A 26,526-nucleotide genomic window follows, 5' to 3' on the forward strand; every position below is an offset into this window, starting at 1 on the left:
AATCTGTTCCAAATCAAAATAAGGTATCCTACTTTCCCAAAAACTAAAGCTAAAAAAACTATTCTCATTTGGATACTGCTGGTAGTTCCCTGTATATTTTCTTCCCTTCTTATTTCAGCAAGGTACAATCTTATCCTCACATTGACCATGTCCTCAGCAATGAATTCTATCTCAATTTCACAGTAAAGTATAAAGTTCATCTTATTAAACACCGCTGAGAGCCTTTGCCCTATGTACTGATATCATACTCCTTTTGACAAACAGCATTAAAAATGTATGTATCTGATATCAAACATGCATTCTTCTCACCTAGTACAACCATGGAATAGTTATGACTTGCGTGAAGATCTGCTGTTTTGAGAACATTTGTAGTCAGACCATGTGAGGTCCTCCTGATGGCAAAATTCTTCACAACTGAGTCCAGATGAGTCTGGACTAGTACTAAAATACAAATGCCATTCACTATTTTATGGTGAAATTCATACAAATGTAATCTGGACTAAGGAGGAAAATGAATCTAGTGCAGCAATTTAATTTAGTAAGGCAGTGCATGATGATTTATTTGCTTTCTGACAGATAGAAACTGTAAATTTTAGGTAAGTACAGACATACTACTTGATCTGAACTGTCCTGCTGCTCAAATATCAGAGAGCTGGAATAAATTTTTTATAAATCTATGCCTTAGGGAGAGAGACAGAGAGGGTATTTTCTGCAGCAAGCTGCTTTTCCCCTTATTTATTTATTTATTTTTCATTTAATAAACCATGAAACAAGGACCACTCTTTCAATTTTCTTCTATGAGTCTTCTAAGGGAGGAATATAACTACAGTATGGTCCGGTAGGAATCACAAAACTAGCTTGGATGTCTCTCTTTTTACTTTTACTTTGTTAAAAGTAAAAAACAAAACAAAACAAAACAAAACAAAGCAAACACACCAAAAAAAACAAAGAGCATCACACACATACACTTTTCAAAAGGTGGCAACACAGTTCATGTTTTGAAGTTGCTTAAAAGAATAGAACTGTCCTTGCTTTCAAAACAGACAACTGTATTTGGGATAGCAAAACACAGAAGTAGTATTCTGCCTGTGGACCTCCAGGCTTCTGGAGTGAGACCTGCTCAGGCAGGAGAATTTTCTTGTTGCTGAGATTTTCTGAAAAAGACAGTAAAATAAGTAAAGTAGTAAGCCAGTTTCATTTCCAGGTATTCTGCATACGAATATACAGGCAAAAGGATTGGGTACAGAAATGTGGTTCTGTTATAATTGCCCAGAAGCTGTATCAAGGCATTTCCAACACAAGCTTTCCAAACGTGTCACTTATAACAGGTGGGCTGCCAAAGCAGAACATTTAGCCTGGCATTTTATTACACAGACCTCCATTTAAGTTCAGTGTGTTGCAGTCTCTTTGGACCTACATTTGTTTTTGTTAACATTTAAAGATTTTCCTTTGAACTCAATAGATTTTATCAGAACCAATACAGAGGGAAAAGGCAAATGTGCCAAAATTACAATACATGCTGTAGATAACATTTTTCTCTTCTTCTCTTCGCTGTTTAATAGCAGATGTTTACTGCTCCAGCTTAGCCACCTTGTGCCTTTTAAAATGCCCTAGGTGAGATCTTTTGTCTGCCTGCTGGCTGCCTGTCCGTTGACATGTGGGTCTCCCATAAGGCTTGACCCACATTTGCCAGACCTGAGCAGATTTTTCTGATATCCTGAGTCATCTTAAATGGCCTATTTTAGCCCACTTCTATTTAGGCAACTGAACTGAGCCTCTAGTAACCCTAGTGAACAAAAGGTGAGATACAGTTATCTAAACTTCAGCAGACAGAACCAACTGAGATGCCCTGGGGCACCAAAGGCATTAGCTGGGGGCTGGTAAGTCTGGTCCATGACTTCCTGTAGCAGTGTCTGCAGCCATGTAGACTACCTGAAAATGTCTGAATGGAGATCAAAAAGGTCTGTTCCGGCAATGGAGCTTTCCCCTTCCCCAAATCTAAATAGCTAGTCAGCTGATGGAAAGTAATTGTAGATACTAGCCCAGTATCTACAGCTCAGTTAGTGGGAACTGGATCTTAAATACCTCACTCACATCCAGAGAGGACTGACACCTAAATAGAGGTCTTAGAATAAGAAGCTCCATCTGTAAATTTATTAATTTTATATGGGATGAAGCCCACTGCAGTTGCTTTAAGCAGACACAGCTATTTATAAACCTTTACTGAACTGGCAGTGATTGCCATGATTAGACTTTGCAAAGTATACATGTTTCTACTGTGAATTATAAAAAAGAGTACCTCATAAAATATGCACATTATTTAAAGCTGTTTTACTCTCTTGCACTGTGATAGTTATTGTTTGTCAGCATTTCTCTTCACCTTTTATGTATCTGACTTTTCTCAGTGAGTTTTACAGCATTAGAGTAATTTCTTTTCAAAGTAAATTACACCCTGCTTTGCTTGTCATCATCCTAAATACATTTTTAACCAAACACTGTAAATCAGGGAAAACATTTTAACCTCAGGCAGGTTACTTCTTTTAGACACATTTTTGGCATGTTGGATATATATATATATATATTTTAGACTAGAAACCGAAATTTGGCATCACAGTTTTAGTTTTTCCTAAAGACAGGATTAGGCTGAATGATCCTTTTAGGAGCTGCAGTCAGGACCGAGCCAGATTTTTCTTTTTCCTTTTTTGGCAACTATTCTGAGGGATAGATTAATTTTTCAAAAGTGAAAGCTGTTAGTTGGAAAGTCTAAAAATTCAAACTATTATCATTTTTAAGACAGAGTTCTGGCAATCTGACACACTTTTTTAATTTCATTGACTAGTTTGTGATACCACTTTTGTTTCCTTACTTGATGGTGCCTTAGTAGACGTACATAGAGATGTATATACACATAACTGTATGGTAGATATCAATTGTTTGTTATTAGGTTAGCTATTCTATGAAAAAGAAGATCATTATAGATGTTAGAATGGGAAGAGGAAAGAAAATTAAATTGAGAACTGCTTGCAGGTATGGAGAAAAGGTCTAGAAAATAAGTACCAGTCACATACCTCAGCTGTAATAACAGCTTTTGCTTCTAGGGCTATAGAAACGAGCATCTCAGATCCCTTGCTCTTGGATGAATTGGGTTTGAATCCCTCTTATTTCCCCTCATTAGGATGTATAGCAGATGTGACATGTTAACTTAATTGTTGCAGCAGAAGCACAGAAAGATGCCACAGGGAAATCTGTTGTCTTTTTGCATCCTCCTATGTTAGAAAAAAAAAAAATATATATATATATAAAATATATATATATATTTTTTTTTTTTGACTGGCCCACAATAATTACTTCTGAGATTTTTTCCCTGAATGCCATTTTTTTTCTTTTCTTTCTTAATTTGTACTGTGTGCCTTAGGGCAAGTGACCAGCAAGATACAGCTTTAAATGTGACTAGTAAAAAAAAACTGATCCAGGAAGGGACCTAATACCCACATCTATATAATACTGTGCCTTTGCTTATATCACCAGCATGCATTCCCAAGGGGTCCAGAGACTGTTTCTGCTTCTGCATCTGGTTTCAGTGGACGAGAAGAAAAAATCTCTGTGCTTACTGAAGTCCTACGGGAAGTCAATTACGAGAACTGCTGATCTCCTTGGAAAGGACGTGACTACAGGCATTAGGATGTGTCTCCCTGCCCATGGTTTCCAGTGGCTCAGGTCATGGTTCCCCACCACCAGATGCTTTCTCTCCATGCTGCCTCCTGGGAGCTCAGCTCCTCCCGGCATTCCCCTCAGCTGTCCTCGTCCAGCTCACTGCCGGGAACTGCTGGCAGCTTGTTTCAGAGGCATCAGACTGCTTCAGAACAGATAACTCTTTGTGAACCAAACATTTTCAGTCCTGAATGATACTTTCAGCAGTAAAAATACTTTTACAATGAATGATAAATGGTGGCTGCCTCTTTTGCCTAAGTGTTGCTGTAATTCACCAGTGGTTGGAAAGGACAGAAGCTTGAAAGAAGAACCATGCTGTCTGCTAAGTAGTTTTCCTTTCCTCCTCCCCATTATATGTATTTATTGTCTGTGACATACAGCTCTCACTGAAGATCTTAACCATCTTGAAGGTCTTAACCATCTTGTAGAGTCTGGTTGTATAGCTACATGGGAATATACATGGGAAGCAGGGACACATAATTATTCAATTATGTTATGCTATGTTCTTGTATGTGTAAATTTTTTCTGCTAGAAAGCTGTTTTCATACTATGGAGTAAAACCTATCCAACCAAAATCACTTCAGCCCTACAGAAATTGTACTCTGCAGCTAGTGAGTCTAATCAGAATGACACCTTTTCTATCAAATTTGAATTTCTCCTGAAAAACCCATAGCAACCGTTATGTCTTAAATTCCAGTCTACCTTAAAATGGTCATAATTTTCCTCCCAATTTCTGGGGAATTTTCATAAGTGCTAGAAAAGTCTTGGCTGAATCCTATTTTCTTTATTCGGAGATTTAGTCTGGGTCTTACTGAAATCACTAGGAATGTTTGCATGAGTAATGCAGGAAACATTTTTGCTACCCCCACAAACTATGCGATAGGGAAATTTGTCAGCCAGGCTTTCCAGGAATGATTGCATTGATTTATCTTCAGCATGGTATGTCTCAACAAGATTTCTTCAAACACTTCATTCTTAAAGCTATTTCCCTTTAAGATGCTCCTGCCATCTGCAGCTTTTACAGCTTGAAGCGCTAGAAGGTTGTTCCTCAGATGGTCGTTACTTCACAAACAGTTGTGTTTTTGACAGTCATGGCCTATGCACTGGAAAATTCCCAATCTCTGCATCAGAGAATGGAATTCTTCTTTTAGAGAATAATTGTTCTTTCTCTAAAGCTTTCTGGTATTATATTGCTTAGTTTTTTGATATACTTTCTGGAATCAAATAGAGGGCTCTTTATTCCTATATGATATATTTGTGAATGCGTTCTCAGCTTGTTTGCATGTCCTCCCAAAAACTCCTATGCCACACCAGCTGGCTTTGTTACAAGTGGAGGAAAATGAGTGGCAATAGTCCATGGGCTCCTTCGCTGCAGGGTAAATCCTGCATGACAGCGACAGTCAATGCTGATCCAGGAGAGCTGCAGCAGGACAAATAAAGGCATGTGGAATCTGGGGAGAGCCTCCATGGGAGGCAGGGGAAAATAGAGCTCTAAGCAGAAGGAGAAAAGCACCTGGGATATCTCCCATGCAGACTGACCAGAAAACAGGGAGATATCCCAATTCCACAGTGAGTTCAACCTTTTTCCATTACAGACCTTACAGCCTGAAACAGTTCCTGCTTTAATCTGTAGCCTCCTCCAGTAACAACACAGTGGCATTCATCCTGAGTTGTGAAGGGAGACCTTTCGCAAGCTCAGGCTTGGCAGCTCTGCCTGGAAAAGTTTTGCTGCTGCCATAATGCCCCAGGAGAATGATGGAGAAAATGTAGGCTGCTAAAAATTAAAAGGATGAATAATGTAAACAAGCTGATTAAATTTTGTAACCTCTTCAACTTCATGGCTCTAGGGTGGCTTATGTCCTGTTAAAATGAATGGATTCTGCAAGCTGGGCTTGGGAGGAGAAAATTAGAGTTGGATAACAGAAAAAATATATATATATATTAAAAAAAAAAAAGAAAGTAATAAATAAGAAAGCAAGCAGTGCAGAGTAACTAAATAAAAATGGCTATTATATTTTATACATCTGATCTACCTTTGCGAGGATCTGCCTTATTATTTCAAGGGTAGAATATGCCAAGTGCCTACAGAGGAGGCTTCACAGAGCACAAGCTATTTTTTCTGCCCAGTTATCTGATCCTGTTTAAAGCAGTTTTGAAGGATACCAGGCTCAGAGCACTTTTCAGGATGAACTTTGTATCCATCCAAATCTAAAATATGTTAAGACATAACAAGACAAAATTCCTGTTCTGTCCTACTTCAAAATTCTCAAGATGCAAAGGGTCTTTAAATTAGGAGATATATGAAGGAGAGAGCATTTCAACATTTCAATAGCATTCTAGCTATTTCTTTATAGCCCAGACTTATTTTCACAAAGATTAGTTGATATATATACTCCATATTATGAGGTGAGAGGGAAAGAATAAATATAAATTATGAAACATTCATCAGGTTGTCACTTTTACATGTGTGAACTTAGAAGAGGCATCTGATTTTGTGTCTCTGTCCTTTGCTACAAGCTTTGTCAGGCCCAGGAAGCTTTAACTTCTCTGAGACATCTTGAACTACCTACACAGTGGTATCCCATGAAGTATCTGCCTACTTTGACATAGATGCTAATGCAGCTGGAGAGCTGTCTCTGTCACTAACATTAACAGGCTTGATAAATCCTGTGGAGGACAATATAATGAAAGAACATTGTGGCAAATTCTCTTGGGATCCTTGAGGTTCAGAGGTGCTCACCACTCCAAGAGGACAAGTGGGCTATTAAGGGCACAGAAGGGCAGCTGGTTCGTGCTGGCTGCATGATCCTCCACCCCTTTCCCTGTCTCTGAAGGTTACTGCAAAAATATACTCTGAGCATGCAAAAATGAGGTATGTGTACCTGTGGCAGTATAATAAGTCAAACTAAATTTCCCTTTCCCTTAGGAAACTGTGGGGAAAATCATCGTTTTGAAAGAAATAGGTGTAAGTCTTGAGCTGGTAATGTCATTACCAGAAGAGGTCAGGCAGAGTAGAAATGTGCTTACATATTTACACCTACCTAGTGAATACATCCATAGAGACACACACTCATAGAGAGACACACCAGCATTGCAGAAGTGCACACATTGTTGTGGAAAAGGATGTCGAAGCTACTGCTCTGGATGTCTGGGGACAGAGAAGAACTTGATGTAATGAACTGAAACGTTTCATGAAATTATCAGTCCCGTTTCTTATCTTTCATGTCATGAATATAGCTAGGGTCCTGCATGAGAAATTCTGGCCAGGCAGGATACCTTCAGATGTATAATAGCTCTGATATTAGATATCTGAAGAGACGGATTAAGGAACGTGGATTACAAACAAAAGAATGAGAGAGTTGAAATATTCCAGTAAGAATTGACACAGTAGAGGGACTTCACCGAGTTCAGTCCCCTGTCATTTCTGGCAGTCACATTGTGTAATCCCACAGGTTTAGAATTGATCAAACTCTATTTTACAGCTAATTAGATTTTTTCCCCTTAATGCCTCCAAGTAGAAATCTATTCCAGATCTTCATTGCAATAATTTCTATAAGTCTTCTAATTATCAGCATAAGTTTATTTATGACTAGGTTGTATTAGTTCCTTAACCTAAATAACACTTTCTTCACCATGGGATTTCCTTTGTTAATATATTTTTTAATATATATTTATAAAGACCAAACATAGACCCTTCCAGACACTAAGGGGTACCTAAACAAACCAAGTTGCTTGCTTTCATATTATCTCTATGTGCTACCCTTCATTGGTGGGAGTGGTGGAGGGAGAAATGGGAATCTGAGGACACAATCTGCGTTAAACTAGATATGAGTCAGAAGGTTAAACCTCTGCTCATCACTCAGAGAAGGAGCACCTCTGGGAGCCTTTCTTTCTAAATTCATAGAAGACTTAAATAGTTCAGACAAAAATCTGATCTGCAATTGACTGAATCACACTGAATACCTAAATATTGCCTTTGATAAAAATTAAAAATGTGCCAGCCAGTGTTACCATTATTATAAACTCATGGGAATAAGCTTTCTTACTTGTGCTGTATTTTCTCTCATTAATTTCTCATTCTGGTTTGTTTGACTTCATTTGCTTGTAATAATAGATGGAAGAGAAACCTGAACCAGTTTTCCTATTCAGTGTTTCAAAGTGCTTGTATAAATTCAAGCAGATAAGAGACAATAGTATACTATTAATTCGTGCTTTTATAAATTATATGAAAACTAGCCTAAATGGCATTGTTTAGGCAATACTTGCATAATGTTAACCTTCGATACAAGAAAATATAGTGAATGAAAACTTAAATAAGATCAGAGTAGAAGTACAATACAAAATTACAATAGGCAGAATAGATTAACTTTGGAACAAGTTATTTAGAATAATGGTGTTTTCTACAACAACAGTAATTTTAAAATCAGATGTATGTATTATCTTCGAGAGTAAGTAACTTAGTTAAGTGTTTGTATTACACTAGGTGATCATAATAATATTGTCAATAAAAACAATTTATTTAAAGTTGTTGGATCCACTGTAGGATTATAAAACTGGCATAGGTTAGAAGTGTAAAAAATGAGGTAACTCCACAATTGCAGAGAGGTGAAGCTGGTAGCTACCTAGTCTTGAAATTGGAGTGTCAGCAAAAAGCTTATATGCAAATATGAGATATGTTTCCTGTTAATGACTCTTTCTTGTTAAGATTACAAATTTGTCTAGAGTAATGAATACAATGGGTAAGATACTCACTGTTATGGATGGATGGAGGATAGGAATCAATGAGACTCATAAAACCAGCTCTCGTTTATGCTTTAGGAGCCTTGAAATCCTTGTGAGAGGATGCCTGGGGAAGCTGGCTGAAGGCTTTCTACTACACAAATTTCAGACAAAATGCCAATAATGTGACAGGTTTATATTGAGCACAGATGCACCCCCATACACCAGACTTGCCTCTTCATGTCCATCATGAGCAAGGTATTTCCACAGTATGAGTAAGATGCATTCCAAAAAAGTACATGGTGGCACTAGTAGATACTGCCCTTCAGTCACCAAAAGGTACAGGTGTTGTTTGGAGGAAGACTCTGGAGTCACCTGGCCCAAAAAGCAGAGCTACTGTCAATCACCAGCCAATAGACTTGCCAAGACTTGAAATCATTCAGAGAGGGAGATCCCACGATGTCTCTTGACGTCTGTTCCAGCACTGCTCTGCCCTACTATACTTTTCATACTTCCTGCCTTCCAGCATTTAAAGTCTGAACAGAACCCTTGGTCTTTGAGGATTGCCCCTTGTTTTACTTTGTATTGAGGAGGGTTTGAGTTCACCATTTTTGTAGTAATCCTTCTTTAGCAGGATTGCCTGGGTGACAAGTTTTGACTTGGCTTGCTCTTCATTTCTTTTTTTTTATAGCTTTATCTTTTTGTTGCCTCCTACTTACAAGTTCTGTTTCTTTACACCCTGATATTCTGAATTCTATGGATATTTTAACATTCTCAGACAGGTACAAGCATCACATTTCTCCTTATCTTGTGATGTTTCTCTGACGTAATTCCCATTTCTGCTTGGATTAAGAGGCATCTGGAGGATTGATTAAAGTTCACTGAAATCTTATGGGAAAGATCTCAAAAACTGATTCAAATTCAGCTTCAGCTTCTCAATAGACTGCACAGCACTCATAGTATGAGGCTTAGCAACATGAATACAAGGGTTATGATTTCCCCTCTCTGTTCAAGTAGGTGTGAATCCAGGCCTTTCCTATTTCTCAAACGTGTATAAAACAGTCTGAAAGAGAGAAAATATGAGGAATTTTCTTAACATAATGATGACAGGTTTTTCTGTAATACGTATTAACTAGTTTCAAGTTTCTCTTCTGCAAGATGGAGAGAGAGGGGCACAAGATACATTTTTTACTAAGTGCTACCCCATGTACAAGGTACATTCTTTTGAAGTATCAGTGCTCTTTCAGAACATCTGCTCTTCAAAGGAAAAAATGACAACTGGTTTGAATAGGAAACCTTAAGCCCTAAGCATAATAGATAAAGAATGTGAATGTCTTTTGATGTAACCAGAAGTCTTTGATGTATTTATAAAATCTTGCAACTCATCTTGTATTTTCAGCCAGTTAATATATGGATTAAAATAATTAGTTATAACTAACACATTTTACAATGTTTTTAGGTTGTCCTCCTGGATCTTCTTTCTTCCTGCACTGCTGACATGCCTGCTACTTTTGGAAGCCATATCACTGGTTTCTACATTCAAAATCTGATATGCTAATAGAGAAATGTTTAATGACCCAAATAAAGCTCCTTAATACAAATGGAAATTAAAAGCAGAGTGCGTGTTGGATGAGGGAAACCAGGCTGTTGCTATGCGGCTGGTTTCATTTACAAAGTTGACAGTTCCCTTGCTTAGCAAAGCAAGAGCCATACTCTACTTTCATTTCGTGACACAATAGTATAATCCACACTAGCTCCACTGAGGTCAGTAAATTTATTCTCAATGTATCTCTGGGGGAGCAGTATTTGGCCTTCACTAGAACAGGATGTCATTTGCCACTTTATAAGATAAATGTATTAGAGACATTCAACAAAAGTCTAAACCAAAGTATTCTTTCTGTAGAGGTACCAGTGTTATTAAAATCATGTTACTCCTTTTCAGTGGCTGTCTCCCATGAAAAAAAAAAAAAAAAAAAGAAAAAAAAAAAACCTTCTCTCTGGGTTTCAGGAATTCTGTTTGAGCAGCTCTCTCCACTGCTCCTGTCCTGAAATCTGAGAATAATGTCTTCTGTGAAGCCTTCCTTTAAAAGCTCCAGCCTTGCCGGGTGCTTCCATTTTATAGAGAAGGTGTTGCCTTCAGAAAATGTCAAGAACTCTTTTGGCTTTTTGACCACTCATGACTTTATTTTTCACAATATAAAATCGGTTGTTTTCAAATCAGCAGAGTGTAATTGCATGTGCTAAGGGAGATTTCACATCTCCTCTGCTTTAATGAATGTGTCCCAGGGCTATGTATCTATCTGCCCTTTCAAACTGCCTGCTTAATTTCCCCTGCAGCAGCCCAGCACCTGCTGCTCATTTCACCATGGGGACTCAACATGAATTTTTCTAATAATATTCATGCATCTGTCCTGCACATTCTTATGTGAACATCTCTATTACTTTCCTTCTGCCAGCCTACCTTTGCTTCTATGACTTTTTCTTTTATGAATAACCAGGGACTTTGTCCTATGTGAGGCTTTATCAAACTGGTGACACCTGGTCTTTAGTGTTGTCCACATACCTGAATGGCAGATATGATATACCAAACACAAGATATAGGACAGAAAGCCTACTGGGATTTACTTTTGTGTATTTTGTACTTTCAGGGAAGATTTTCCTTGTAAAATCTTGTGGTTTAGAGAAAAATGTCAGCAAAATGCTCTTTTTGCTTCGTATCTCTCCTGTCTTACTGTCTTCTCACTTCTTTTCCTGTAGGTCAGTAAAATTTCTCCAGATTTATAGTGGTATAACAGGAAGAAAAAAGTTCCTTATTCATTAGACACAGCTGAATTATTGTCAATTTTTTCTGCAGTCACCAAATAATGCTTCCCCTCTTTTTGCCTCATTTATTGCTTTGTTATAACTGCACGTGAAATGTCACCGTGGCTGGTTTTGGATGTACTGAACAATAAGGAGGCAGGATTCAGCCTGGCATTAAGACATGCAAATTGAGATGTCTATGCATGAGCTGGAGGAGAAAATCAGTTGCTAAACTCAATCTAAAGGTAGTAGGCACCTTGTGTCAACTGAGATGTGCAAATATATATATCAATATAGGGACAGCAGACATCATACAAAAATGATGATAGACCTTCTGGAGAGGCAAGTCCATGTGAAATCCAAGAATACCCCACAGCATCTTAAATGATGTTTAAGCATCTAGCTCCAGGCAACTGAAACCCCATTACTAACACTATCTCAGTTTATGTGTCCTAATCTTAAAATGAATCCCTCCTTATTATATATATACAAGAGGAGGTAATCCTGCAGGCATTATTCAGGCACAGTCTACTCTGTTTGTAGATGGGCTTTTGCCTGAACAAGGCCAGTTAGGTTGGCTTTCTGTGCATCTTTTTCCATCACTGTGTCATAGATTATTTTTCATGCACTACCTACTTTAAATATTATTTTCAGTTTAGGAAAACTGAACTGAACACTCTGTTAAAACTTCTTTTTTTTTTTTTTTTTTTTTTTTTCCCCTAAAAGTTATCCAGACAACAGCTACCAAATTTGAAGGTTTTGTTTTTCATTCAGAAAGCAGAATCTGGACAGTCTCATTCATATTGTCCAGATCCCTGCTCCTCTATCTCTATCCCTTCAGCTGGAATGGAAGTGTTGAAGCGTGTCATAGGAGCTTCTGTCCTGGAGCCTCTTCACTACTTCATAGCACTCAGGGCTAAGTATCTACACCGATGGATAAGGTCCTAATACTTCAGATTGTCTCTGGGGGTGTTTCATTTACTTTTGACCTTACAAAGACTAATTAATCACAGACATTGACTCCTGATTTTTACCTCTCCCCTGTACTAAAAAAAGTCTCATGGGCTTCTTTCTAATAAATGTTACTTGTCTTCTCTCAGATTTTTGTTATGAATGTGTTTCTCCTGGTTTTGCAATCCCCTCCTCAAATCTCCTGCTGGTGCATGCATATACATCATGAGTAGAAGACAGGAAGAAAAACTATAGTGCTTCACTGAAGCTGCATTATATTTCATCTCCTCCAGATACATAATGCTTTGAAAGAATGCAGTGGTTTTAAAGGAAAAGCTACTCAGTGGAACTGACTGAATTAATGAGAAATAGACAAATACCAACACAAAGAAAAGAACTCAAAGGAGAATAAGCCAAAGAAATAATTAAGAAAGGTCAGTTCAGTGAAGCCCACTTTCAACATTTAAATATATTATTTTTCCACTTTCTTTTAAAAATAAAAATCTAGAAAGGAAAATGTTGAAGGCTCCTCTAAGCAGTTTAAGAAAGAAAGCAATCAAATGACAGGAAATATGAAAATTCGAATGAGGAGTAAGGTCTTGGAAAAGACTTCCTGGGTCACTGAGTCCAAACATCTAATTCAGACAATCCGTATGGTAAACTGAACAACTACCCTCAAACTAGCTGAGTTTTTTTTCCCTTCATTCCTAAAAGGAGGCCACTGAAGCACTGCTGAATTCCTGCCTAAACTTGTCCAGATTAGTGCAAACCAATAAATTCTTTTGTCAACATTATTGATCAACTTCAATATCTTCTCTTATATTCACCCCATATGAGTTACTAACATAAAGCTTCTTTTAAAAACAAATAGATTTAAATTTGTCCTTTATGAATACATTTTGATGATCATCAGAATAAAGTATTAGGCATTATCTTGCATATTATATAAGGACCAAAAATTAGGATTATTACAATATTATACCAAGATTTAAGAAGAATATTTAACAAAACTCTTGATGAAGAAATCACCCCATAACTCAGTAAAGTAAGACACGCAGGTCAACAATGCATATTTCTGGAAATTGAAGAGCATGGATGATGCAGGCTAAATGGGTCTGCATCACTAAAGTTTCCGGTGTCCATATTATCTTAAATTTCCTGTGACCCTGGGGTATCATTCTGTCATCCTGTGTTGCACTGTCCCTGTATTTACAAAAAAGGGAATAGCCACATGTCACAGCATCAGAGTAAGGGTAAAGCGTTTCAGATCCTGTGATAACAATGATCGTATTTTAGACAGACCAGCAACAGGTGTTTATTGTGAAAGTGTGGCAGCCTTAATTCTTATGCGGGACAGACATATGTTTCATATACATAACATAAAGTGTGTGTCATATTTCATATAGCAATACTGAAGACTGCAGTATATAAAAGTTTCTTTTATATAATGAGTTGCTCTATGATCTCATATAAATTCAATCTGTGAAACATTTGCAATGACTATAGTATTTGTAAATGTACTTTTACCATATGAGCTGCAGTATATACTCTCCGTCAAAGAGTATGTAGCAACCTACATGACACATAAACATATTAATAAACAGAAAAATCTAGTAGTAGCAGCCTATAACCAATTTAATGCTGTTTGGAAAGCCTGCACAGTTAAGCAATCCTGAATACTGGCACAATACACAAATCAGAAAAGGTTACTTGCTCACTCCTGAAAAATGAATTTATCCAAATGAAAATGTGAGTGAAAAATGGAAAACCTTTAATTTCCTTTAATAAAGGGAAAGTAAAGGAATTTCACTGCAGCAATTAAAAATACATGTATAAATAACTATTACGTCAATTTTTTCTGTGTTCACAAAGAGCAACTCCAGACTTGTCCAGGAGTTTCACTGTTTATCACAGAATCATAGTTTATCATAGAATCATCAGTTTATTTATAATGGTTTGGGTTGGAAGGGATCTTAAAGACAATCTAGTTTCAACCCTCCTGTCATAAGCAGGGACAATACCCACTAGAACATGTTGGCCAAGGCCCTATCCAACCTTGCCTTGAACACCTCCAAGGATGGGGTATCCACTGCTTCTCTGGACAACCTGTTCCAGTGCCTCACCACCCTCTGAGTGAAGAATTTCCTCCTGATGTTTAATCTAAATCTATCCTCTTTTACTTTAAGATCATTCCCCCTTGACCTTTCATGATTTACCTGAGCAAAGAGTCCCTTTCCATCCTTTTTATAAGAACCCTTTCAGTACTGAAAGGCCACAATGAGGTTTCCCCAGAGCCTTCTCTTCTCCAGGTTGAACATCCCCAGCTCTCTCAGCCTTTCTTCATAGGGGAGGTGCTCCAGACCCTTGATCATCTTTGTGGCGCTCCTCTGCACTTGTTCTAACAGGTCCACAACTTTCTTGTGCTGGAGGCCCCAAACCTAGATTCAGGATTCCAAGCAGGGCCTCACAAGGGCAGACTAGAGAGGAACAATCCCCTCCCTTGACCTGTTCATCATGCCTCTTTTGATGCAGCCCAGGATGCAGTTGGCCTTCTGGGCTGCAAGCATGCATTCCTGGCTCATGTCAACCCTTTTGTCCACCAGAACCTCCAAGTCCTTCTCCACAGAGCTGCTCTCAAGGAGTTCTTCTTCCAGTCTGACTCCTGTTTGGAATTGCCCTGACCCAGGTGTAGCACCTTGCACTTTGACTTGTTGAACCTCATACGATTCACATGTGCCCAATTCTCCAGCCTGTTCAGGTCCCTTTGTATGGCATTTCTTCCTTCTGTTGTATTAACTGCACCACTCAGTTTAGTGTCATCTGCAAACTTGCTGAGGGTGCACTCAATCCTATATCATTTATGCCATTGATGAAGATATTGAAAAGCACCAGTCCCAAGACAGACCCCTGAGGGACACTGCTTGTTACTGGTGTCCACCTGAACATAAAACCATCAACCACTACTCTCTGGGTGTGGCCATTGAACCAATTCCTTAACCCCTGAATGGTTCACCCTTCAAATCCATATCTTTCCAATTTAGAGATTAGTATGTCCTGTAGGACTATGTCAAAAACCTTACAGAAGTCCAAGTAGATTGTATTGGTCAGTCTTCCCTTGTTGACTGATAAAGTCATTCCAAAGCCATTCCAAAGTCATTCCTGGCCACAAGATTGGCCAGGCAGGATTTGCCCTTGGTGAAGCCATGCTGGCTGTCCCAGATCACCTCCTTGTGCTGCATGTGCCTTAGCATTGCTTCCAGGGGGATCTTTTCCATGACCTTGCCATGCACAGAAGTGAAGCTCACCAGTCTGTAGTTCCCCAGGTCCTTCTCTCTACCCTTTTTTAAAATGGGAGTGATGTTTTCCTTTTTCCAGTCACCAGGCACTTTGCTTGACTACCATGCTTTTTCAAATACAATGGAGGGTGGCTTGGCGACTACATCAGCCAGTTCCCTCAAGACCCTGGAATGCATGCCACCAGGCTCCATAGACTTTTACTCGCTAAGTTGTGTCAGGAGGTCCCTAACTTGCTCTTCACTTACAGTAGGTGGTACTCTGCTCCCCCAGCTCCTGCCTAGAGGTCTGGAGACTTGAGGGATGTGGGAAGCCTGACCACCAGTGAAGACCGAGGCAAAGAAGTTGTTAAGTAACTCAGTACTTGTGTTTATGTGTACATTGAGGTGCAATTTGTTTCACCAGGTTTTCCATGACAGCTGATTTAGCAACCTTTCATATCGACTGCAAGAAACATCAGGACATCATTTTTTTCAGCATTTTAAATGCCAGATTCAGATTTTAGAGAATCCTGCCTGTTTCTGACCACAGAGTACAGCACAAGTTTAGACAGCCAGCTCAGAAGCAGATGTACATCACTAACATGTAGAGCAGGATTCAGCAAACTGAACATAGATGTGCAGCCTTACAGTAGACACTAATGGGTATCTTACCTATCTCCTACTATGCCAGTGAAATTCAGGTTTCCCAAAAGGCCACATCTGCTGTTTCCTGTACCTGCAGTTTATCCAATGTACCTACATTGGATAAACTATGTCATATGATGCACAACTAGGTGCCTATATTTAGGCAACTAAATTTTATCTTTATCTTCAGAAACAAAAGCACGTTAGCCTAGATGTGGAACACCAGACTTTAATTCAGGCCTTCAAAGATCCATGGCATTACCATCCAAGGAACATAACAAGTAAAAACAAAAAGCCCAGGAGAAAGTTTGTGTGGGAGGGGAGGAGGAGGGAGAAAATGAACATGAACAACTTCAAAAGTACCACATGCACTAAACATTTGCAAAAGGATTTCCTGTATATTTAAAAGCCACATTGATCTAACATCTTCTACATCTGGAAGTTCAAATCTATATGCTGATTAACTTAGACTATAGTTTCCATTCTTGAAGTAAAAAAACGGGTGTTTATCAAATAGATGGACTAGTCTTAAAACATCATTGCAAACTCTGGCCACTCACAGCAAGAATAAATGGGTCTAAATGTTTTACAAAAACAAAACAAAAGAAAACAAAAAGTAAAGCAAGGTTTTAAACTGAAACACATGGTAATATCATTTTTTGCCTAAAGGAGAAATTATTACAGGAAGCAGATTGTTACAACTGCATTTTCATACATTGGAAAATTCATCTCTTATCAAGGGAGTGTCATCCACTTACTTTTGAAATTGTCTTTGTATGGCAAAAAAAAATCTCTGTGTGTGCATATACAGTGAACATGTTTTTTGAAGAACTTGATTTTTGCGCAGGGAGAGAGGCTACTTATTAGTCTGCATAGTGAAAAAACTATCACATGAACTTTGTTAGGGCTATTTTCACATCACTTTCTTATTAGAGAGTGAGGTGCACAGCAGACGAAGCAAAGAGTTTAAAGGAGTTTTCTTATCAAGGCTTTTTGATTGTTGCTCCTCTGTTTAGCCACATGGGCATAGAGCAGTAAAAACACTGATCTTCTGTAGTAATGAAACCTGTCCCAGTGGTTTTGTGAAGTTTACCTTCAGGCACTTGAATAACCTTCAGAAGTCATACAACTCTCTCCAGTGGTTAAGTAGGAACTTATGCTTCAATGTAAAGTACTCTGAATCACATGCAAGCTAGACATCTAAAACCGCCTTCTCACAAGTGACCTTAACCATTATATTCCTGTCACAGATATCTTCTTTCCATTTTGACCTATCCTGGATTTGTGGGTCACCAATGATCTTTTCTTTCATTCATTTATTCAGTTTCTTTTTGTTCCCCTTTGATTCTGGTTTCTACAACATTCTGTGGCAATAAATTTCACCTTTTTATTAAGTATTATGTGAAGTACATAACTGTTTTGCTCTTAAGATTTTCATCTTGGCAAATTTAACATTCATTAAAACTACACTACAGCCCTCCTCATGTGACATTGACTTTATACATCATAATGCTTTTGTATCCTTAGATATAAGTATCCCATATGAGAGGGTAACCACATGAATTGTCTTCAAGATTTAAAAATTCAGTGACATAATTCTTCTGCTGTTTGAAATTCTTAAATGAGCAGTTAAATGCATGCTGATTTTTCTAGAATCTATAAGAATTATACAATAGTGGAGCTTCACAAAGCTAAAGTAACTCACTTTTGACTGTCTACAGCCAAACTGCATGAAATGTAAGCCCGCTGAGTTGCAAACAGTCTTCTTATTACAAGGGTATACAGTGCCTACCACAAGGGAGACATAACTTCTGACTCTTCCTCTGTGGCTCTTTTATTCTCCCTGAGCAAATATGTTCTTGTCAGCACTGCATCTATGGTTTGGCTGGGTGTAATAGGATGGCTTCTGTATTCTTTCATTGGTTGGCCATTTATGTTGGAATTAGCATTTGTCTAGTCATCTGAGGCACAGTGTCAACATCTGGAAAACCTTAGTGCATTGGGGACATGGAGTTTGTACTTCTTCCTGTGCTTGTAATATTGCCTATATCCCTAATGTGAACTATTTTTGTTGCATTTTGATGTGAATTTATTCGATGTGTTGGTAGATTGAGAGATTGAGATTCTATTTTATCATTTTAAATATCCATATGTACAACATTATTTTAAAGAAGATCCTTTCCAAGAGTTTATTTCACCTACTGTTTCAATTATGGCTATGAAATAACTCTCAAAATAGATAGCTATAAACTTTGTGGGTGTTTGGCAGGAAGTTTTCTGTGACTGACGACAAGAATCAGGAAAGCTGCAATCCCTTACTCAAAAAACATGTTCAGACCTAGGATGCCTACTGACAGAGGGTGTTTTCTGGATTGATTCTCTCCTATGATTCTCACAATAACTTTTTATGAAAGTGATCGGTGGAATTTTACATCAATTAGTATTTTATGACAAATGAATCATTCTCTCTTCCATTCTTATTTTTCTGTTTTCCACACCATCTTTTTTTTTCATTTTTTTAGGTTAATTTAATAATTTATGTACAAATGTTGGTTAGATTTTAAACAGATAGTGAGCCAAGCTTCTTAGCTCTTTTTAGGTGAATTTAAATATGAAGTATTTAGATACATTTAACATAACTGAGACTTCATGTTTAGAGCATTAGAGAATATACTGGAGAACTGTAAACTTGTACAATATATCACATTTAATGAGACACTTAACATCTTTTTGTTACAGTTCACTCCTATATAAAACAGGGGACAAAAATCCCTACCACTCCTGTAGTATAAGGTCACTTTGGTAATATTTTGTACAGCTCTCCAAATATATAAAAAAATATGTGAATGCCAGCCACTAGTAGTAAATACACATTGTTTCAAAGCATATCACTTTTCAGATTATATCTTTTCAACATGTGAGTTCACTGACATCAAAAAGGACCTCCTCTATCTCTGAACTTAACTGCATATAGTGCAGAATTATTATTAAAGAACACTAAATCATAAACAAAGAGGAACTTCATTTTATAAAGTGAATGATGGAATTTAGTTTATGACCTGACACAAAAAAGTAAAAGGAAAGAGAGAGAGATTGTAAAACCTTCAGTGTTACTCATGTTCAAATTGGTATTAACATGAGTTAATCTTCATGTTTTCTTCAGTTTTCAGAGAAGAAAGGCTGTGTATACTTAGAGTGAGCATTGTCATCATATGCTAAAGTCCCTTTTCCATAAAAATATATATTTATATATATATATATATATTTTTTTTTTTTTAATCAGACAGCTGAATTATAAAAGAATACATGAGTCCATAAACCCTTTTCTTCCCAGTTCATTCTAGCTCCAGGCCTCAAACTACCAAGTTTAAGTTTTTTGCAAATGCCTGTGATTCATAACACTTGTTTTCAATCAATGGAAATTCTGCTCTGATTAAGTTTTGAACACAATGCTAGTGTAGGCATGAGTCTCTCCCATAGTCTCTCAGGAAGTTGTCCCACCACACAGTCTGGCTGGGAAGATCTCTGTTATGATCACATACAGCAGTGCATGGCCATCACAGAGAAGGAACTTGCTCATGGCCTGCTGTGTGTAAATCTCTCTGTTTCTCTCTCCACGCAAAGAAACCAAGCCAAAAAAAAACTTTTGGACTTGCCACATATAAAAAAAAAAAAAAAAAAAATCCTCCCAGAATGTGCTACCCAGATAATGAACTCAGAGAGTTTAACTCAAGATCACTATCTTGCTAAGCTCATACAGATTTGGATCTTTCCAGCTTGCAGGACATGTCAGCCTTGAATTTTATACAAGAGGCAACAGGCCATAGCTTATGAGAGGTTTTAGGGCATTTTGGGAAAGGAAGACGACAGTAAAGGAAGAGGACAGAATACCACTTCCTATTCCTACATAGAGAAAAAATAAATAAATATATATTTATATATATATATATATATACACATAATATATACATTCTGCTTAATGATAATGGGTAGTAAAATAAAAGAAAGCCTTAAAGAAGTTAAATTATACTTATTAATTTAAGAAGGTAAATAATAAGCAAACAGAAAGGAATTGTTTAATTCTGTAAAAAAGAAGCTTTTAAAGTCCAATTCTATACCCGGGCTGCAACAAAAGAGGAGACCTTGGGACAAGGGAATAGTTGCCAATCTCAAATAAAGAAGAAATTTAAGGCTGCAGGTCAGTGTGTATCTGATTACCCTTTTACAACTAGGTCACAAATTAATAGGACAGAGAGACGGTAACACTGAGTGTGTCTCTCGGCTGCTGAAGACAGCTAACAAATGAGCAAATGTGGAAACAGAATTGTTGAGAAATACCTTCTGTGATATGTAAGAACCTATCTGTCCGAGTAAACACAATGGGTTTGCCTTGGTCAGCATACCAGCAGCACATTGGGGTAGGCTGTCTGCATGTTATTTTTTAGATTGTCCCATGAAGAGGCAGTAGAGTACATAAGCAGAGATGTTTTTGGAAAGCTCTTCCTGAATCTTTATGATTTGTTGGAAGCTGCTTGAAATTTGAAGTTTGCAGTTGTACAGAGTATCCCTTTGTCAGAAGGTGGAGAAAATAATTAAATCTGGATAGCTATAAATGCATATATTTGTAAGGAAACATGTCAAGTGCTTATTCCCATAGCAATCAGATATAGGTATGTACAGTAAAAAGGGTGGTGGTAAAAAGGAACCAATCTGGAGGGAACACATGGGTGAGAGAGAAAAATGGCAGGCAATAAAGAATAACATATGCAATGACCAACACTATCTAAAGACCCTCAGTTTAATGGTTAAGCATACAAATGAATTAATTGGTTTTTGTTTCTTAGTTTGTTTTCCAGGACACTTATCATCTATATATTGCCTGAAGCTGGACAAAGCTACAGACTGAAATGGGCTGAATAGAGAGCCAGACTTAACTGTACTTGAATAAAAGCTCTGGCTTGCACTGTGAAGAGATTAGTAACACTGTTCTGTTTGCTTGTTTATTTTTCTAAATAAAGAGGAAAATATTTGTTCCTCGTGTTTAAGCACCTAAGGCAGAATGTATTACTTTGTCAGACATCTAACTAGTTAACTATTAACTTTATTTTAAGAAATCATTACTAAGAGCACTGACTGCCTTATAGTTGAATGAGCAGCTAACTTTGGTGTCTTAACTTTGCCTGGAAAGCCTGCAGAGTGTATGTGTGTGTGAGAGGGATAGGAAGAAGTAAGGGGAAGAACTCAGGAAAAATATTGAAATTAAATTTCCAACATGCCTATTTAACATCATGAAACAATATCAGAGCAACTTCTCCCATAGTTCAGGCTAAAACGCTGTCATAAAAATACACATACAACATACACATAGAAAATACAAGTATTTTCTGATGTAAAAGTGCTTAGTTCAAGTTCTGATCTAAAAAGTTTAAATTCTGTTCACAGCTGAGACTACAAACTAGATAATTTCATTGCCCTCAGAATCATCAGCAACAAAAAACAGATCTAGAATTCCTTGAGATACTTGGTGCAATTAAACTTGACTCTCTTAGAAATTAAAAAAAAAAAAAAAAAAAAAAAAAAAAAAAACAAGGAAGGAAGGAAGGAAGGAACCAGCACTCTCCCAAGCCCATGCAAACTAATTTTAATATTTAGCACTGATTTTTTTCCTAACAAGGACACCAAAAGGCAGTAAGAACATATAACATTACAAATCAACACAGACTGCGCACACATGCATTCCCTTCACTCCTAATCTTAATCTAAAATATCAGAATGAATTACCCCAGGCTTCAGGAATGTTAAATGCCCAGGACATTGGTGATTCTGAGAAGAGAGCAAAAGATGATCATAAAAATCAATGCCAATGGTCCTGTTTTCTGTTGGTTTTTTTGTTTGTTTGTTTGTTTTGTTTTTTTCAGCAATTTCTAGCAGCAGACTGATGATTAGCACGCTCTCCTTCTCTCATTTCTCCATCTATCCACGTATTAGTTCAGAAACAAAAAGCCAAACTGATGTTAAGAGTTTAAACTGCTTTGCTCTTTCTTTCACTTTTTCCTGTATTCTGTGTGATCCTAGTCTCAGATTCAACCCTGACAGAAATGAAATTCATTTCATTGCAGATTAATGCCTATTAAATTTAATACTTATTATTGGAGAAAAGCCGCTGCAGCCTCCTGCAGTGTCAGTGCAGCCAATGCTGACAGCATCTCAGCTGTCTTGCCCTGGCCCTGAAAGGCACTAATGGGGTGACTGTGGGACTCAGCTACTCCCTGTTTGTCAAAGCAAGTGTCTAGGAGCTGCAGAGCTGAAATTTTGGTGCTGTCAGAAAAGAATTTGTCACAAGCGCCCCACGGCTCCCACAGTTCTTTGAGTGCACCCTGTCAAATCTACATACATCTTCTCCCAGTGTCAGCTGTGCCATGAGTCCTGTTGTTTAAAGGACATGTTGTTGCAGGGTTTCTCTGAAAATAAAAACATAATCTCTAGGCATGCATTGTCTCACTGATTTCTCTCTCTCATCACTAGTTTAAAATAGACAAGTATATTTTATATACTCAGTCCTCTTACCATTCTGCTTTATTTTCTGAATCTTTATGGCAGTGTCTCTTATTTCCATCTGAGTGATGATTTTACTGAAAGAAGGAGGAAAAGGGACACATAAGGGATGTGCTGCTGCTATGTGACTCAGTAGCTGCTCACTGTCCTTTGTCCCAACCACAGTGCAAGAATGCTCTCCACCTCCACACTCATTTTAATGACTGCAATACCTGTGCTGTTTGCAGACTTTCCTTCCTAAAGCAGCTTGGCTTAGCCTCTGACAGCAGAGAGCTAGCACCTTTAGGCCACTTCAGTACCCCCGCCTTAAGATGGCTGATTAAAAGGTCCTGTGCAGAGCCAAGACCCTTTAAAGAGAAGAGGACCATACCCCTCTTTCCCATCCCCAGTGTTCAGGGTATTTTTAACTCTGTTTCCTTGGTTACTTTTGAGTGGAAGATATGCGTGGTATGGGGAGATTGGCTCTCATTGTCTGAAGGAAGCATAGTTTAGTATCTCAGATTTGGAAGACAGAGAAGGAATAAGGAGATTTTATAAAACAATTAAGGTGGCTTTAGCCACCTTTTGCCTTCTTCCCCTTCCCTGTTTCATCCCCTCGCATCGCAGTCCTGATGTCTCCAGGTACAGGGAACAAACTATTATTAGACGTTAGAGCACTGCCTGGGTTCTCCATCTTTATCTTTAGTTGTCCTGTTATCTTTCTGATTGCAGAAACATGACTCTGCTTCTTTCCTGGCTGCTTGTAAAGAATTTCCCAGGCTGTTGTGCTCAGGAGTAACTTTTACCATTCTGTCCTCCTTTCTCTAATCAAGGTTGAGCGTGGCTGATCCAGCTCTTTCCATGGATCATTAACAAACGGAGCTGCAGAATTTCTGATGTGACACCCTGTTGAGCCTTCATAAATATTCAGTCTGAAATACCGAAGGATATTATTTCTTTGGTGGTGGTGGTGCTGCTGCTGCATGTATTATAGTTGTATGGGAAATTGCATGGTCACTGGATCCATCAAAGCTCTTTGGTATTGTTCTTTACAGTTTGTAAAAGTAATATAAAACCTGATACAATATCTAAAGAAGTTAACTTTTCAAGACAATTGCAAAAAATGCAGGTGTCTTTGCTATGCTCTAGCCTATTTGAAAACTGAACACAATCCCACAGTTCCTGCCTTTTTGCAGTGTTTTTTTTTCCCCTTCTTTTTTTAGGATGCCTATGTAAAAAACATAAAGGTAATCCAATCCACAGGGATTTAAGTATTAATGTCAGCCCCTGAAAATAATATAGGGGGTCTCAAAAAAACTATGGTAAACACTTTGTTCACTGAATTAAAACAGAGAAGAAAAAGAACTCTGTAATTATAGGTCATGTGCAATTACCCAGAAGGTCAGACAAAAAGCTGTTGAAAGAAGTGCATAGGCAGTGTGGGTTGTTGAGGAAGGAATCTCACTTAATGGAGCCCCACAGCAGAAGTGTGTGAAGCTGTTTGTGATATCCTTGGAGCGTCTGATAAGAAACATAAGATGCTTTTGCTCTGAGCCACCCCTCCAACTCTCTTGCAGTTTACTGTGGAATCACGCTCCCTCCCCGAAAGCTTTGACAGTTGATTGACAATAAATTGAACCCTTTCTGGGGTCCCCTATATTTTGTCTATTTGTTTTCTTGGAGTTTTGAAAGCTGCAAAAGACAGAGGTGTCTGTCCCCTGTCCATATGTTCTTCCCTATTGCTCTTTGAAGTAGCTTTCCTGACCAGCTAGAGGATTAAGCTGAAGAAAACCAGAGACCACCAACTTTGTCCCTGATGTTAACCAGAGGAATTCTCCAATCAGCAGCACTTATCAGATGCCAGGAAATATGAACTTCCAATGTACAATATCTGCTGGTGTCTTATATATGGAGGGCTAACTACTGTTGGGTTAGACCCCAACAGTATGTGAACCATTTTCTACATTTTTCAGTAGAGTGAACCTGAACTTACTCTAGGAGTGAAGGGACTCAAGTCTTCAGCTTCCTTGTTTGAAAGTGATCCCTTTTGTCTGGTGTGATACCTACATTTTTCAGTAGCGTGAATCAGAACTTATTCTAGGAGTTAAGGGACTCAAGGTTTTAGTTTCCTTGTTTGAAAATGATCTCTTTTGTCTGGTGTGATACCTTATGAGATGAGATACTGAGTTATGAAGACACGAGAGAGGATGGTAAACCAGGGCTGTATGTGCAATGATCTGTAGGTCATTCCACAATATTTCAAAAGTGTTATCAAGCAGAACTATATGAATACAGTGCTTCCCTTTCCATGGAAAATGAACCTTTCAAAGAAAGAGTTTAAAAAAATAATAATAATAATAATAATTCAGAACAACATCAACAAGAGTCTGAACAATTTTCACTCTAATTGTTTTCCCTTATCAGACTTAATTTCCATGATCCTCCACATTCATACTAAGTAGAAAAGGACTCCCTTGCTGTGATGTGTTTTAAAGAAAGGTGACCCAAACTAATAGTGTAGTAGAAGAATATGAAGTTCTCAAATGCATTTCACAGGAGATGTTACTGATACCTCAGATTCTTTATAAACATTCTTCAATACCACGTACACTGTTTTTAATATGAACTTTCAAAATGAACAGTCAACATTCTGCTGTTAAGAACATAAAGATTAAAAATGTTGTTCATCATTATTTCTTGTAGAATAATAGCTTTTTGAGGAAACTTACACTTCCTATTGTAGTGTTTTCTTTTCATCTCACTCTCCTGCATATTCTTCCTTCAAACTGTCAGAATTACAAAGCCACAGCATAGCTGCATAATTTGTATGTGATCTTTTGAGGGTAATAGGACTGGATTGCTCTGGGCAGTTATTCACCCTGAGCAAGTGAGTGCTAGGCAGAATGAAGCAGAAGTATCTATATATGGTGGCTTACACAGGAAAATAAAGAGAGTGAAAAGCTGACAAGACACCTGAGTGCATTTGATTTGTCAAGAGACTCTGGTGCCATCAGGTAGCTTCCCCATCAGTCAGTCCTGCCTGCTTTTACAGGGTTGCCATCTCATTAATTTTAATAGGGTTGCTTGCCTGGCTTTGGGGATCAGCATTGATTAAAATTTTTTCAGACTGTTGCTGATAAACTGGAGCCCAGCTGTAATCCTAATGAGAGGTCAAGAAAGGTCTTGAATAGGGTCATATGAGTTTGGACAACTGAACCAACAGTTGCAAGGAAGGGGGGAAGTGCAACCAATAAACTGTTATGTGACCCAATAAATAAGCAGAAAGGAGGAAGTCAGCAGAAATACCTAGTCCTATATAAAGGTCATAGTCACAAGCATTAGTGATGAGACCTGAAGTACCAGTACTGGCCTTTATATTACAAGGCATTGTTCCAACAAGACACCTCTTTCTGTCTTTCTCCCTTTTTAAAATACAAGCTGTAGCACTAGATAATTACATCTCAGGTATATACCCTAGGCTTACTTTACAGTCAACGGAGAAAAAGATGTTCTTCTAAGTGCAATTCATCATTTACTAAAATCTCAAATAGGCCAGATAAATTGCACCCTAGAGATTTTCTCCATTGACTGCAAAGGAAGCCTAAGACAATTCAATAATCTCAGATGTGGATATCTGCACTGTTACTATCCAGAGTCAGAAGAGATGAATCTCACTCAAAGGTACTGTACTTGTGAAGATGTTTTACTTCTACTGCTGGAAAGGAACAGACTCAAGGAATGTGTTATTGCATTAAAGGCATTAATTTCTAGCTAGACTTGATGGTCTGTGTAAACACCATATGAGGAAATATCTAAATTCAGATCCTAATGTAATGTGGGTCCTCAGACACAGAGTTACAAAATAGACAGAGCTGTTGGAGAAAAAACA

General features: G+C 37.9%; 2 long non-coding RNA genes across 3 annotated transcripts in view; both read right to left on the bottom strand.

The window, feature by feature from the left end:
- LOC119715590 (uncharacterized) overlaps positions 1-26,526 on the bottom strand; it is a 62,314-nt gene that overhangs the window by 10,244 nt on the left and 25,544 nt on the right. The window contains exons 2-5 of one of the 2 annotated variants that reach the window (XR_011805334.1): positions 8,464-9,493; positions 6,753-6,859; positions 3,069-3,266; positions 535-1,154 (exon numbers count right to left, since the gene is read on the bottom strand). This is a non-coding gene — a long non-coding RNA (uncharacterized lncRNA). Of the gene's footprint in view, positions 1-534; positions 1,155-3,068; positions 3,267-6,752; positions 6,860-8,463; positions 9,494-26,526 lie in introns of those variants that run through there. The other variant, XR_011805336.1, reaches the window with a different exon arrangement.
- Positions 22,006-22,991, bottom strand: LOC106015838 (uncharacterized). The gene is made up of 3 exons (XR_001188143.5): positions 22,871-22,991; positions 22,671-22,735; positions 22,006-22,564 (listed from the first exon to the last, which is right to left on the bottom strand). It is a non-coding gene; the product is annotated as an uncharacterized lncRNA (long non-coding RNA).

This window comes from Anas platyrhynchos, chromosome 1 (genome assembly GCF_047663525.1).
Source record: "Anas platyrhynchos isolate ZD024472 breed Pekin duck chromosome 1, IASCAAS_PekinDuck_T2T, whole genome shotgun sequence".
Classification (NCBI taxonomy): Eukaryota; Metazoa; Chordata; class Aves; order Anseriformes; family Anatidae; genus Anas; species Anas platyrhynchos.